Raw genomic sequence first — 15,595 nt, 5'->3', positions numbered from 1 at the left:
TGCCTCATACTGTCAGTTTTGCTCACAGAGGATCAGAGCAGGACTATTGTTCTTGTAAGAATCCACGTGGCTGTAGAGGGTGCTGCCCCAGGGTGGTGCTGAATGACAAGGCTCGGTTATTGAACTGCATTTAGGGCTCAGGGCAGCAATACTAACTATAATAAAATATGGTTGGCTGGATGGGGGGTGGTGCTACAGTGGCACCTTTGTACACTACCCCCCCCCCCTTTTGCTCACCTCTGCTGCCCCATACTTTCATCTTTGCTCCTCAGAGCTTCAGAGCAGGATTGTTCTTCCTGTACGAATCATCGTGGCTATAGGCATTTTTGGCCTAGGGCATTGTCAAATGACAAGGCCAGGCCAGTGATCTGCAGGTAGGGCTCAGAGTAGCAATACTAGAAATAATAAAAAAGGGTTGACTGGGTGGGGTTGATGCTTAAGTTTGCTGACTGGTGATAGTGGCACCCATGTGATTGAGTGTCTTTTCAGATACTATGTGACATGACATGATGTGGCAAAGATAAATTGATGAGTCCTCCCTCACAAAAAGTCATTACTACCACCCTTCGAGGTACAGGTTTGTATATGAAGGGGTACATATTGTTTCCATCACCACACTCTGCACTTGAGGTAGTGGGACCCATCAAAAACTAACAAGCTGTGTGTCAGGATGAATTCCAATAACTATATAAAGAAAGAATAATAATGAAATATCTCAATACTGGATTTACAGTGTAAGGAAAGGGTTTGGCTGTAGCTAGGCTCATGAGAAATACTCAAATACAGGTGAGATGCATATATTATCCAGAATTGTCATTAAATGTATGGTAATCTTGACATAAGTTGGTAGGTGTTCCACAGGGAAGCAAAGCATCACCCAGCATCCTACTTGCTTTTTTTAAAACAGTTAATCCTTGATTAAATTGGTTTTTCTGTGATATTACCTTTGTATTTATGAATTTTCAGAAATGCTCAAAATGTTGGGGTTCTAAGATGTGTGATTTTGAGAAATTCTGCTTGATCAACTATATACTGGAAAAAATCTATCTAGTATACTAGAATATTCCTTGCAATACAATGCTTTGTAATGCAAAATCTTTTGCCACATTCTTATATTATGAGTGTTACTCATAAAAATTATACTTTCTCCCTATCTGCAGATTTTATAACCAAACCTTTGTGGCTTAGGAATAGCGTATTGTTCCAAATTTAAGTTGCTAGAAATGCAATTCATAGATATGGCTTCCATATCTGTTGAAACCATTCTAAAAAATAAATCACCATTAGGATTAAATAGGGCACTTCATAGACATTTTGGTGTGTTCTTTGAATGTAGGAAAGAATGTAAGGAAGGAGTAAGAGAAAAAAAATCTTACCCACTTTATCCCAAAATTGATTTAGGTATTTTAGAATTTTTTAGTCCTGAAGTAAAATCCTTCCAGTCTGGTGGTAAACCTTTTGAGTGGGGTTACTCAGACTAAACAGAGAACTTGCTCTTCAACTTTTAATAACTCTTATGATGAGATATTAATTTCTAACTCTGTAATTTTTCTAAATGCAGTATTTTCATTGCATTATTTAAACAATTAAGTCAGTTCACAAAAGAGTTTGCACATGTAAAAAAAAAAAAAAAAAAACATTCGAGGTAGAAATAAAATACTGGTTCATGAGACAGAATACTCATAATGGCTGGTGTCAGAGCTTGTATATATTGGTGATATTATTTCCTCTGCCATGTAACCATGTAACAGTGCTCACGGCCAGCAACTGGCCACTAAGGAAGAAGGTCACATCCTCCCCTTATACACAGGAGCATAGCAAGATATTTTGTGTTAGCTGTGATGGACAAAGAAACAGCAGATGATGGCTGTAAAGGTGAGTATCAGTGGGTTGTGAGTATAGATTCACAGAGACATTATCCCTTTGCCCTAGACCCCAATGACTTTATGAACTGTTTTTGGATCTAAGGGTATGTGTAGGGGCACGTTTGCAGTGAACCTTTTCCATCAGGATAATTTTCTGTTTTCCCAAAAAAGAAAAAAGAATCATCTAAATATAGGAAAAAAATTCTGATATGGAGTGGGAGGTCTGCTAGCCTAAACTATAACTGGGCAATTTCTTTGCAGTATACTAACAAGAAATGCATTGACCAATTTGTGCACCCCAGGGAACAGCATTTGCTTTTTTTTTCAAATTCTCAGTCTCTGCTGCTCTTGATTAAACATATTTGTAGCAAGGTAAAAACGTACTCCACCTGTGTCTTGTAATCATGTGGATTAGCTCTTTTATCCGTACTGTGTCAAAGAATAACTTGAGATCTAAATAAACATGCATCCCCGTGTTCCTCTTTGAAGGCTGTTTGTGCCACATCCTCCAATATGACAATTAGACTCAGCCTAGACTGTTGTGAACTGCAAACCTTGGCAATCAATACCAGAGGCACATGCAGAAGAGAGCGACATGCAACAAGTCTTCTTGGTGATAATATAAATGGCAGCAGTACTGGGACAGCTAAATTAATTAAACATTACAGTGCACGCCATGATATTTTCTCAATGCAATCAAGCCTAAATTATAACAAACGTCCAGAGAAATAGTTAAATACACTACTCATATAAACTGTACTGTTTTACCTAAAATCTAAATTCTGTTTAGTCATTTCTGTAATTTACACATTGGTCACGCTACACAGACAGACTTGGGGCACCCTTGTTTCCTGATTTGGCAGTTGTTCAATCAGCAGACTAGAGAGGCAACATAGGCAGCTCTCTTATGTTATCTCTTTAACATACTGATTAAACAAGAAAAAAGTATAATCACATCTGTTCCATAGAGGTGACCCAGGAGGAAGTAACTTTGAAGCTGGAAGTAGAAAGGTCATATTACTAGCTTTGCAATATGGCAGGAGTGTGTAAATTACACAACTGGTGGAACAGTTATAAATACTTTGTCAGGGAAAAACAATAAACATAGGTTATTTTCAGCTGTATAGTTAGCAATATACTTTGAATTACAATTTAATGTTTTTTACAGAATTAGCAATATATTGTTGGTATTAGTAACAAATATGTGAAATTAATCTGAGAATTGTAAGGTGCATTTCATTTACCTCCATTTTTGGAAAGTGGACTTTTGGCAGGACAACTTCGATTCGATTTAGAATTTCTTTTAGGTAATAGCTGCCAACTGTGTCACATAAGGGAGAAATATTCCCTTATTTTCTGTTATTTATTTCTTTTACGTTGAACAAGCAAAGTGTTTATTGAAGAGTTTATGTGCAAAGAAAAGAGTAAAGTAATAGATCATAAGAAAATGTGATCAGAGTGTGACTTTGTGATTACAGGTGACTTTAGTCCAGTCCCCTTCTGGAATGGTTCGGGCATTAGCATTTTGCACAAGTACAAAACCATACAATACATATAATGATATGTTACATCAATGTTCTAGGCATATAAAACGCAGGGTATTAGAAGTTGTGGGCATTTCAAAATAGTGCAGGTATCTAAAAGAGGAGATGGGTGATGTGACTTATACTGGGAACCCAAGGGAGAAGGTAGAGTCTTCAGATTCCCATATCTAGTCCTCTGGTTTGCTAGAGCGCTCATACACATATGGCAGAGTGCTCCAACTTATAGTCCCAAACGTTGTTGTATTTAAATGGGCAACCTCTATGCATATAATTGAACTTCTTTTTATATATCTGCTATCCAAGAGTGTAGCACAGGGAGAAGCAACTGTATCCAGCTGCGGGCTATTAGCTATCATGTGCTAAATAGGGTTTTGTGTAAAAATTTTGCCATGTATTTATCAGCAAAAGCAGCAGAACTGGGACCAACATCGGATACATCCCTAGGAATTGAGTGTGTAAAGCATGACGGAGCTGGAAGTATATAAATTACATAGAATTAGGAAGCGAGAACCCATCTTTTAGTTGTATTGAGGCAGTAGAAGAGATCACGTGGTGCCAGTAGCCTATTCCCTTGGGGGCCCAGGTTTGGCAATCTTAGGAGTTTGGGTAACTGGTTGTTATACCAGAGGGGTGTGCATGAGTGGGGTGTTGGTATTGGACATTGCCCATTACCTGATCCACTAATGGTGGTAGACCATACCCTTGCAATCATGGACCTCCAACAAACTACTCACCCCCTTTCTTAAAATAATGTGTCAGGGGTGAGAGGAAAATTGGACAGTGGGTGCGCAGACAAGGGCCAGGTACTGCAACTTGTCTGCCCTATCCAGATGATAGAAGTGGGAGAGTTGGTCCGATAAATCATACATGTTGAAGTCTGGCAGCGCTATTCCAAGGGTCATGGGATTTTTAAGGGTATGCCAGAGTAACATATGATGCCTACCATCCCAAACAAAGGTATTAAAGATCGAGTGAATCGTTTTAAAGAATTTGAGCAGTAAGTAGACAGGTGAATGCCAAAGGATGTATAACATTTTAGGTAGTAGAATCATTTTGATTAAATTTATTTGACCCATTACCCCTAACTGAAGGCAGGCCCACATTTGAGTTTTAGTTTTAATTATAGTGTATAGGGTTCTAGATTTAGAGGCACATAATGAGGGGGGTGTACGGGTGATCTGTGCTCCCAAATATTGAATAGAGCTGACAATAACTAGGGGAAGGGAAGCCTGCATAGAGAAAGGAGCATAATAAACTAAAAGGGAGGATCTGAAACTTGTCCCAATTAACTGTCAAACCCATATATTCCCCAAAATGATATGGAGCACTGCTGACAGTGAGGTACCAGAGTGTTTGAAATATAGAAGCATATCATCCTCGTATAAACTTATGGCTTCTATCAGGTACTCTGCCTAGAAACCTCAAATCTCAGGGTGAGACCTGATGGCAAATGCAAGAGGCTCTGCTGCCAAAGCATATAGAAGAGGAGAAAGTGAACTCAAAACAGAGGAAAAGTGTTCAAGACCCGACCTTTCACTGCCACCCAGGCTACCAGAGTTTGATATAGCAACTGTGGCCATTTGATGAATCTGGGGCCAAAGCCAAAATAGTTGAGATGCTCCCTGAGGTAGCACTACTCCATTGAATTGAACGCCTTCACAGCATTCAGTGCCACCATCAATTTTGTGCTAGCCTGCTCATGGTGGGCTTGCAGGTTCATAAACAACCTCCATATATTGATGGTGGTAGTCTTGCAAGGCATAAAGCTAATTTGGTCAGGGTAGATTAGAGAAATAATCATCTGGTTAAGGTGCATATCTAGAATTTTTGCCAGAATTTTAATGTCCACTTGGAGCAATGAGATTTCCCTTAGAAATTAAAGATTATAAAGTCCTCTCTCATGGATAGTAGAAGTGTAGCGGAGTAAAACAAGTTATTGAATAGATCAAGAAACTTGGGAATAAGGATGTTACTATAGTGCGCATAAAATTGGATTTATTTGGTGTTGAATTTTTCTTCAGATGTGTATTGCTGTATGACTTTTGCCTCACGAGGATCAGGGGCACAAAGTGACCTTGTGAATTTGGACACAATAAGGGTAATTGCACACTTTACTGATTTTTGAATGTCAGTATTCCTAGCCCAAATTTCTTTATTTTGTGTGTATTTTCTTGTATTTGCACATGTAATTGTACATACACGTGTGCACAAGTAAAATAAATTCTAGCCCTCAGAATAGAATTTTAATCTCTTCAAGTTAGTAATTTATGTGCGTACCCGTGTAAAATACTGATTAGCAGCTCAGATTTCTGTCTTTTGTTATGCTCATCTATACATAGCACATGTTATGTACACAATGTCTACAATGTACTGCGGACAGGCAGCTGCTGTAGGCAAAGCAACGTACGGGTATGTTGTTGCCTACTCTGGGTTTCGTGTTCACACAAACGTGCACCCACTGTGATTATACACAGCAGTAGCCTGTCAGCAAGTCCAAGCTAATGATTCACGGCCGGGACCTGTTGATCATCAGTGTACAACCACACCTCCGAGCTCTGTGTTGGTAAACAACACAGGACTTTACTGTTTTGTGTGTGCGCTGTAGCTGTGCTACTAAAGGTAAGCTAAACTTAGCATGGATCCAGGTAAATAATTATTTCAGCAAGGATATGCCAGTTATATTTTTTTAAACCTTGGGATGTTAGCTAGATAAACTTATAATCTGAGACATCTAAACCCCCAAGCCCCGGAAAAAAAAGTATCTGCACCCCTGACAGGAATTGAAGGAAATCTTCCTATTGGGGTCACAGACAATACTAATAACCTGACAAGGGTTCTAATCCTTTCTTGCTTTATTCCAAGCTTAAAAGAACATTTTTGCTGAAGACTGATTTAATTGGGTTATTGGAATGTTCACAGCAACAAAAAAGTGGTAAAGGTTAGAAAGATGGTAACCTGTCCACATTTCTTATTTGTATCATTGAAAGCAGAGCTGTCTGTGAAGATGTAGCACTGTCATAAGCGAAATGGGGCCAGGTGTAAATCCATATCAAATAAAATACAAATATTTATTTATGGGGCAATCAATCCACTATATCTTAAATGGGCCAACATAAAATCCTTTGAAATCTGTCACTGTTAGTGGGCAAAAGAAGCTCAGTGAAGGGATCGTTTGTAGTATTATGCTTTATTCCTATGAATAAACTCTACTGCCTTTTATTACTGACATATACAATCTTCAATTGAGTTACTATATTTCATTTTATAAATTGCTTGCTGCAGTTTAGCAGCCTTATACAGTATCTCTGATTCTACACTTATTTTTTGGGGGACTATGTTTGGAACCCCCCTTTTTGTAATTTGTACATACAGATTTAGCAGGCCTACAGCTTGGTAGTGTCTGGAAGCTAGGCAAGTTACAGAAGGATATGTCATGTCATCTAAGAATATGGTGTATGCCTCCAGAGATACTTTATGTCCTACTTTTATAACATTTTGATTGATGGCAGAAGCCTAAACTTAATTTTTAAAATGACTGCTTACTGATAATAATCTGTTAACGGTGTATTGTTGCTCCTTCATTGTCCAATAAGCGCAGTATGGGCAGCAAAGGTGACTCCACTGCATTCTTTATATATTTAACTTCTGAAGTTCATTACTCTAAAAAACAATAATCAGATGTTAATTTCTTTTACTTTGAATTGTTTATCCAAGTCTCCTTTCTTCAAAATATGAAAAAAAGCCTAAAACTGCTGTTGGGCACTACCATATTGGATACAATGGCAGCAGACCCAGCAGACTCTGAAATGTCATGACAGTGATGCTCAATGTTGAATCATCATTTGCTTGCTATCACTGGAACCACGTGCATGCTCCCGACTTAAACGGCTCAGTTGCTCATATGGTTTGCACCTCTCACAGCAAGTATATAGGGTGATGATCTGGAGTTCTCAATGTCAATGCACAAATACTGACATTTTTCAGTCCATTAGCAGATGGAGGCTGGCACAGCTAGGCATTCAACACTTTAGAAACTGTTGGATCACTAAGAACACTGCATCAGTGATAACTACAAGAACAGAAATAATATTAGGGTACTAGTAGGTATGCAAATTATTAAAGAGGATCTTCAGTCAGTTTTAAAAAAATTAAAAGTCAGCTGTTACAAATACTGTAGCTACTGGCTTTTAATAAAGAGACACTTATCATTTCAATGATTTAGTGCTGTCCTCACCAGATAAAAGCACAGAAAATGTTTAATTCCTGCTAAATATAAAAGTTTAACCTGTATTGAGTTAATAAATAACAAATATTTGTACATTTTAAATTGTGCCTTTTTGCAAAATGGTGAAAATCGAAACAACGTAAATATCCAAATTTCTCAAAAAATCTGAAGGTTTTAATTTTTTACTGACAGCTTCCAGAGTTTGTGAAAGACCCCCCAAACAATATATTTTCTGAAGGTATAGGACTAGTAAAATAAAAAGAAGGTGCTACTGATTTTTTAGGCCCTGTGATATTTGCCCAAATGTTTATCAAATCAATATTTTGCTAAAAATACACTAAAATCAAGTTTGTGCAGTTGTTACATCCCAAATGACATCAATGGGACTGCCTACATGGGGATGCAGGGAACACCTGTGCATCACTGTGCTGGTAAACACGGCCTTGCAGGAGCATATGCTGTGTATGCCCTGTGTGAACAAGGCCCTACTATAGTTTTTGTTTTATTTTTTTAACAATTTTATTTTTTAATATTTTGTAATTTTTCCTTTGAATTGGGGAGTGGGCTCTGGAGAGGTATCAGAGGTCTAAACAGACCTTTGATGTCTCTTTTTTGAGACAGGGAAAGTCCCTTTATATGCAGCACAAGCTGCACATTAGATGAATGAATGAGGAGTCTGCATGGAGCCTCCTTTCCATTCATAAACTGACACATACTAAACACAAGTTTACTATGCTTAGTTATCAATGGATATAGGAGTGATTAGTAGTGATCACTGCCTGTATCCAATGAATGAAAGGGAGGAGGCTGGTAAACACATGTTCACCAAGCCCCCTGCCCCGCTCTCCAATATGATGACAGCTTACCTGCAGAATCAGCTGTGTGGTGGGGGGGACATGTCTTTGCTGCCTTCAAAGCCCCTGCAGCACCTGAAGAAAGCCGACAGGAGAAACAGAGGAGGGAAGCTGGTGGCTGCAAGGTAGCTGCAGGGATCAGGTTTGCTGGTAGGTGGGCACAGATCATGGGGCGGGGATGGTGGAAATCACTGCTGGGGGCAAGAATTTAGAAAGTAGAATGAGAAAGACATTTAATGAAAGAAGAATGGTGGCAGGAGGTAGATAGGCTAGAGACAGGGAAGCAGTGGTATTGGCGGTGGGGGGGGAGGGTAACATTTTAGGTGAATAGCTCTGATCAAAGCTATTGTCTTGTTCAGCAGAGTCTGATTAACAGTTCTATTATAAGCCCATGGTCAATGGAGTGACCATGAGCTTATAGCAGAAGGAGGAATCAGGTCTGTACGGCATATGAACCTGGCCAGCTGGAAGCAGTGCTATAGGTCCATACGCCATACAGAGCAGAATTATACCCAAACCCAAAAATGTAATAGTCATTAGATGTGGTGGCTGCATTAGTTTTCTTTTTAGGCTTTATTCCCTCTGTTTTCACCTGGTAACACACCTGCATTACAGTGCCTGTGCTCTGGATGAAGGAGCAATTAAGACACTTTTGGACAGCAGCAATTTTAATGTGGTTGGAGGGAAGCATTAGATGCACTAGCAAATTTATATACACTAACAAACTGAAAGTATAACTATATAACTAAACGCTAACTTTTTTTTAGCTTTGGATAGAATGAAGAGGGATTAGAACTCTTCTTAGGTTTGTACAGTTGTGACCAAAATTATTCAACCCCCACTGAAATTGAGTGTTTTGGCCAGTTTGACATTGCTTTTGATCATTCAGTCATCTTGCTTACATTTACATTAAAGAGGCACTTGTAGGTCAGACAAATATAACATAACAGTTATAATGAAATAACCACAAATGTCTTTTCTGTGCTCACAGCATTATCAGTTTTATTCAACCCCCAAGTGACATTCAATCTTAGTACTTAGTACAGCATCCTTTTACAGTTATAACAGCTTTTAAACGTGAAGCATAGCTTGACACAAGTGTCTTGCAGCGATCTACGGGTATCTTCGCCCATTCTTCATGGGCAAAGGCCTCCAGTTCAGTCACATTCTTAGGCTTGCGCACTGCAACTGCTTTCTTTAAGTCCCACCAGAGGTTCTCAATCGGATTTAAGTCTGGTGACTGCGATGGCCACTCCAAAATGTTCCAGCCTTTCCTCTGCAACCATGCTCTAGTGGACTTGGAGGTATGCTTGGGATCATTGTCCTGTTGAAAGGTCCAACGTCTCCCAAGCCTCAGGTGTGTGACGGACTGCATCACGTTTCCATCCAATATCTCCTGGTACTGAAGAGAATTCATGGTACCTTGCACACGCTGAAGCTTCCCTGTACCTGCAGAAGCAAAACAGCCCCAAAGCATGATTGACCCTCCACCATGCTTCACAGTAGGCAAGGTGTTCTTTTCATCATAGGCCTTGTTCTTCCTCCTCCAAACATAGCGTTGATCCATGGGCCCAAACAGTTCTAATTTTGTTTCATCAGTCCACAGAACACTATCCCACAACTTTTGTGGTTTGTCCACATGGCTTTTGGCATACTGCAGTCGACTCTTCTTATTCTTTGGAGACAGCAAGGGGGTACGCCTGGGAGTTCTGGCACGGAGGCCTTCATTACGCAGTGTGCGTCTTATTGTCTGGGCTGAAACTTCTGTACCCACATCTGACAAATCTTTTCTCAGTTCCTCAGCAGTCACACGGGGACTTCTCTCCACTCTACGCTTCAGGTAGCGCACAGCAGTCGAAGTCAGCATCTTCTTTCTGCCACGACCAGGTAGCGTTTCAACAGTGCCCTTTGCCTTGAATTTGCGAATGATGCTTCCTAAGGTGTCTCTTGGTATGTTTAACATCTTTGCAATCTTCTTATAGCCATTGCCCTTCCTGTGAAGAGAAATCACCTCTTCTCTTGTCTTCCTGGACCATTCTCTTGCCTTCACCATGTTTGTAACCACACCAGTAAATGTCTAGAAGGAGCTGAGTATCACAGTCATTTTAAAGCTGCCTAATTGGTGCTTATTATGCTTGATTGCTGCTCGGTGACATCCACAGGTGTTTTCAATACCTGATGGAAAGCACCTGTATGAACCTCTGTTCTTCAGAGTGGTAGTCTTTAAGGGGTTGAATAATTGTGGCAATGAAGAAACCACATAAGAACCATTTACTACTGTATTACATAAACAATTGATGTCATTTTAGTTGCATTTGGGTAGTTACAACGTCCTTGTAGGATTTGATTCTGAATACAATTCCAAATGTACACTATAGTCCCTAAACCCCTTTACAGCATTGGGGGTTGAATAATTTTGGTCACAACTGTATTGCTGTCTATGCCCCCATTAGAGAGAGTTAGAAAGAAATTCCCAAATTGTGGGTTGACACCAGAACAGGATTAGAGAGAACAATTTCCAGAACTAGTGAAACTTGTTCTGGCAACTCTGGGGTCAAAAATGAGTCTTCTATAGAAGACCCCCAACTGATAGAAAAAGGATTAAAACTTAAAAAAATTAATTTCAAGATTTCACTTTGTAGAATAAGACACTTTGTAAAAACGAATTATAAACTGAGTAAATGCAGTATAGCAAGCGTTGGTCTTAATATATTTCTTTTACTAAAATACCCTCTTGAATTTAAATATTTTATTATATAACAAAGGCATATTAATTGTGTTTTGCACAATATTTTAATCTTGGTAGCAGAGCTTTTTTTACATTTTTAATGTTTTGAATTCATGTAATATCTTAATTGAAAATAAGTTCAAGATACATAATTGTAGCCAAATCTTTTAGAGTAGTAACAGGAAAGGTTTCTTAAAGCGGAGTTCCAGCCGTTTATTATTTTTTTCTAAAGGCACCCACGTGAGAGTGACAGCTTTGGCAATGCAAGTTGAGATCACCTGTACTTGTAATCCTTTGCTTTGCGTCCAAAAAATTAATTTACTTACTGCACCCTCATATTGTGAACGCTGTCATCTTAAGTGTGGGCACCTAAAGCTCGCTCAGACATTGTTCCGGGAAATTGTGCAGCTGGCTACCCAGCATGCACTTCCTGTTTCGCTCCTGCGCAGTGTGAAGAAGGAGTGATCTCGCACCTGCGCAGTGTGAAGAAGGAGCGATCTCGCACCTGCGCAGTGTGAAGAAATCCCCGCCATTACGTCACTTCCGGTCTCATAATATCGCAAGATTTAATCGGGCATTCCCTAGGACTGCTGGGAGAGATGACGCCAATATCCCAGAAGCCCTAGGGAATGCCTGATGATGTAATCGCCTAGGCGGCCGGGACCGGAAGTGGAGACAGAAATTACCGATAAAAGGTATTTAGGAAACAAAATCTACATATATATTGCCGAACTGTGAAGACCATTGTCTTTCAAGGGAGTAAAAAAAAAGGCTGGAAATCCACTTTAAGTATATTTTTATATTGACATATTATAAATGTCATTATAACATGATACCCTCTTTCCCCCCTTTTCATTTGTGTGTTGGAGAGGGGAATCTCAGCCGTGGACAGAGCCACTTCATATTTGTATGATATGCTACATGTAAATACGATGAGTCAGAGATTTTTCACATTTGTATATTCAACGTTTGCTGTTATAATCTACTGACCATTAGTTCTCTGCTCTACGGATGAAGTCTTTCTGGGTGAAACGTGTAGAGATGTATAACCTCACATCTTTCAGCAACTTATTAATATCTTGGAAGACAACATTAGGAACTGGATATGGTGTCACTATGGGGGTTATTTACTAAAACTGAAAAGTGCAAAATTAGGTGCACTTCTGCATAGAAATCAATCAGCTTCCAGGTTTTATTGCCTAAGCTTAATAGAACAAACTGAGGTTAGAATCTGACTTGCTACCATGCACAGCTGCACCAGATTCTGAGTGAACCAGTTTTAGTAAATCCACCCCTATGCTTCTGCTATGTTAAAAAAGGGCTGCATAAATATTTTGGATGTTTAGAGGTTATACACAGTACTTTTTATGAAGACATGTTTGTGTGGTCAAATCTTATTTGTTATGTATTGCACTTATAGGTGCATTTATTCTGATACAATAAATGTCTTGATTTTATATTGTTTAATTGTCTCTTCTTTTTCCTAAAGTAAATGGCACCATGAAAGTCCCATATTTGCTATTTAGTTTTTTGTATGAATTATCATTTTATAATACCACCAACCCCAGCTAAAACAATTTTTCTTTCGTAGAGTGGGGGGGGGGGGGTGGAGAGACAGAAGGCATGGAAAATCTCTATCTCACAGAAAGCATCAACATCATTTTAGTTGTGTTTGGAAGGGTTAAAGCCTTTTGTCAGTTTTCTTTTGAAGTCTGCATGTTCCTGTCCCTATGGTCCTTTCTATTTCTATTAAAAATAGGAATAAAAACTAGCAAAGTAAATCTTCCCTAGTTGAATCACATAATGAATCTATTCAAAGCATAAAATATTAGACTTGGTATTTGTCTAAACTTACTTGGCTTTCTATGATCTCTATGACTACAGCAATGTCCATATATTTTTCTGAAGTTAACATGCACTGCAGTAGAGAATTCACGTGGGCTGAGCATGTGCACAGAAGAACATTTAGTGCCCAAGATGCTTCTACTACAGGTTTTCCATACAAATGAGGAGGTCCAAGACAGAGCATAATGAGGTGACATCTCTATGTTAGTCTGAGAACTACCTGCAGTCCCTCTTGAAGAGTTTATTTCTCGGGTCAGGCATGCAGCCTTCTCATAGGTTTGGTCCTCATGCTGCAGGTTTTATTCATTGCACTGGAAGGCAATATGCAGCCTTTCAACCTGTTAACATGCTTCATTTACAATAAATAAGTTGCACTGGATGGCTGAGAAGATTTCAGAGAAAATATTTTGCAGTTTCAGGCAGTCCACACAGCAGTAGAATTCATTACTTGAGGAGGCCTTGAAGGATAAGTACACTAAACAAGCTCTTATCCTATAATAGAGTAATAGAGGAAAATGGAAATATGGTTTTAGGACATATGATCTTTCTTAAGGTCTGTAATTCTACCATGCAAGTAAATTCACACCTTTAAGCATCTTTGAAATAATATACTGTAACTTGAAATTCACAAGTCAGTTTACCAACAGTAGATCTGAGTGGAATGGAGGATAGAAGGTGTTTATAGAAATTATTGTTCAGAATGATAATGCATAGTACAGAGGCATAAAAGGAATCAGTTATAGAGAGCATAGAGCTTTAAATATAAAGACTGGGGATGGATGAATCTGCCGAGGTTCAATTTGCCAAGAATTTGCCAAAATCTGTTTGAACATTGGTGACCCCCCCCCCCCCCCCACTGAACTCTATTGAAAGCAAATTCTGTCCAAATCTTGCTTGGGGGATGCTTTACTTGGTTTTCTGGAACAGTAGAATTTTTACAGTTGCAATGACAGCATACACTGGCTGTGGAATTGAGTATTTATTCTTTTACAGTTAGCTTGGATTATGTACACTAGCAAGATCCCAAAATGAATTAAATTTGAAAAAAAGAAGGATTTTATTTCAGACTTGTAGCATACACACACTTTAACATCAAACAGTAAAAGGTCAGTTATGATCAGCAGATTGTCCATTAGGGATCAAATTCGAGTTTGTGGCCATGTAACGTTTGAACCAAACTTTGCAGTTCACCAAAGATCAAGCTAAATAGGCATTAAAAAGGGGCAGCTATAACAGTATCAGTACTGCCACTAAATGCTTGACTTCTCATGCTTTGGTTTCTAGGATGATGGAGACCATCACCATCTCAGTAACCAAGGACACTGTGTGGGCCAGCCACCTACATCCTAGCAACCAATAATGGAATTCACTGCTAGGACACTGGAGGCTGCAAAGCACATTGTCCCCATGTTGATGAGGACAAGGGCATCTTCCCACATCTCTGGCTGAGGAGATGTGGGGGGGGGGGGGTGTACAGGAAGTTACTTATAATCTGGAGGCCCTTTTTTAAAAAAAGGGGCACCCAGATATCTAGAACTCCCCACATGAATAGGTAAGTGTCAGGAGTGCCTAGCACTCCTACTCCATCATATCAGCTGGTCACAGCATCCTGATTTTGCCTATGATGCATTCCCCCTGTCTGTCTGTCCACCTGCAAGGTGATTGATGTAGCCAGTCTCTGGGTGGAGACCAAAGCTGATTTATGCCAGCTAAGCCTGCAGTCCCATGCTTGTGATACTGCATTTGTAACACATTCTGCAAGCTTCCTGTTTATCTGCCAGTTTGGATTCCCTAGTTGACTACATCAGATCGGATATCGACTATTCTCTGAACTCTGCCTGTCTTTTGACTATGGATCTTACCCTAACTATTCTGAACCTTGCCTGTCTTGTACCTGGACTGTCATTGAACAACTTTACCTGTCTGCCAACCACAAGTACCTGTTTGCTGTGCTCAGTTCTCGCCTGACCCTGCATGTTGACAAGGCATCTTTAGCATTGCATATAAGACCTGGGGGCAACCGGGTACAAGTAGGCCTACTTGCCTTATGGGAAAGTAGGTGCTTTAGATGAAGAACACAGAAGCCAGCTATAGTGCCTGACCACCTGCATGCATTAGGGGTAAGAGTAACAGTAAGGGGTACTTAGTGCCCCTGGTAAGGCTCAACGCACACTAGTTGTTTTGCCATGGTGCATGGGGCTCTGCCATTTAGTTGAAGGCGGTGGATACCAGTGTCTCATCCAGTCCCACTGCCAGCAGCCTGGAAAACTCTATGAGAGGCTGACAGCTGCTGTAGCTGGATGGGACATCTAGAGATACATATTTTTAGGGTAGTATGAACTCAGAGACAGTGACGTACCTGGTAGAAGCCAAGTCGACAAGAGAGATTCCCTTACACCACCTGCCCTATTTCCCTTGGAGTTGAAGACATGGTATAACAGGGCACAGAGTGACTTGATTATCTGTAGAAGATCCTGGCCAGAAGTTTCTCTGGGCAGTGCAGGAGATGCCAAAAGTGCAGGACTGGGACCCAT

Source organism: Staurois parvus, unplaced genomic scaffold (assembly GCF_062004578.1).
Source record: "Staurois parvus isolate SC_StPar_1 unplaced genomic scaffold, SC_StPar_1.0 ptg000402l, whole genome shotgun sequence".
Classification (NCBI taxonomy): domain Eukaryota; kingdom Metazoa; phylum Chordata; class Amphibia; order Anura; family Ranidae; genus Staurois; species Staurois parvus.
Note: the sequence above shows the minus strand (reverse complement) of the source record.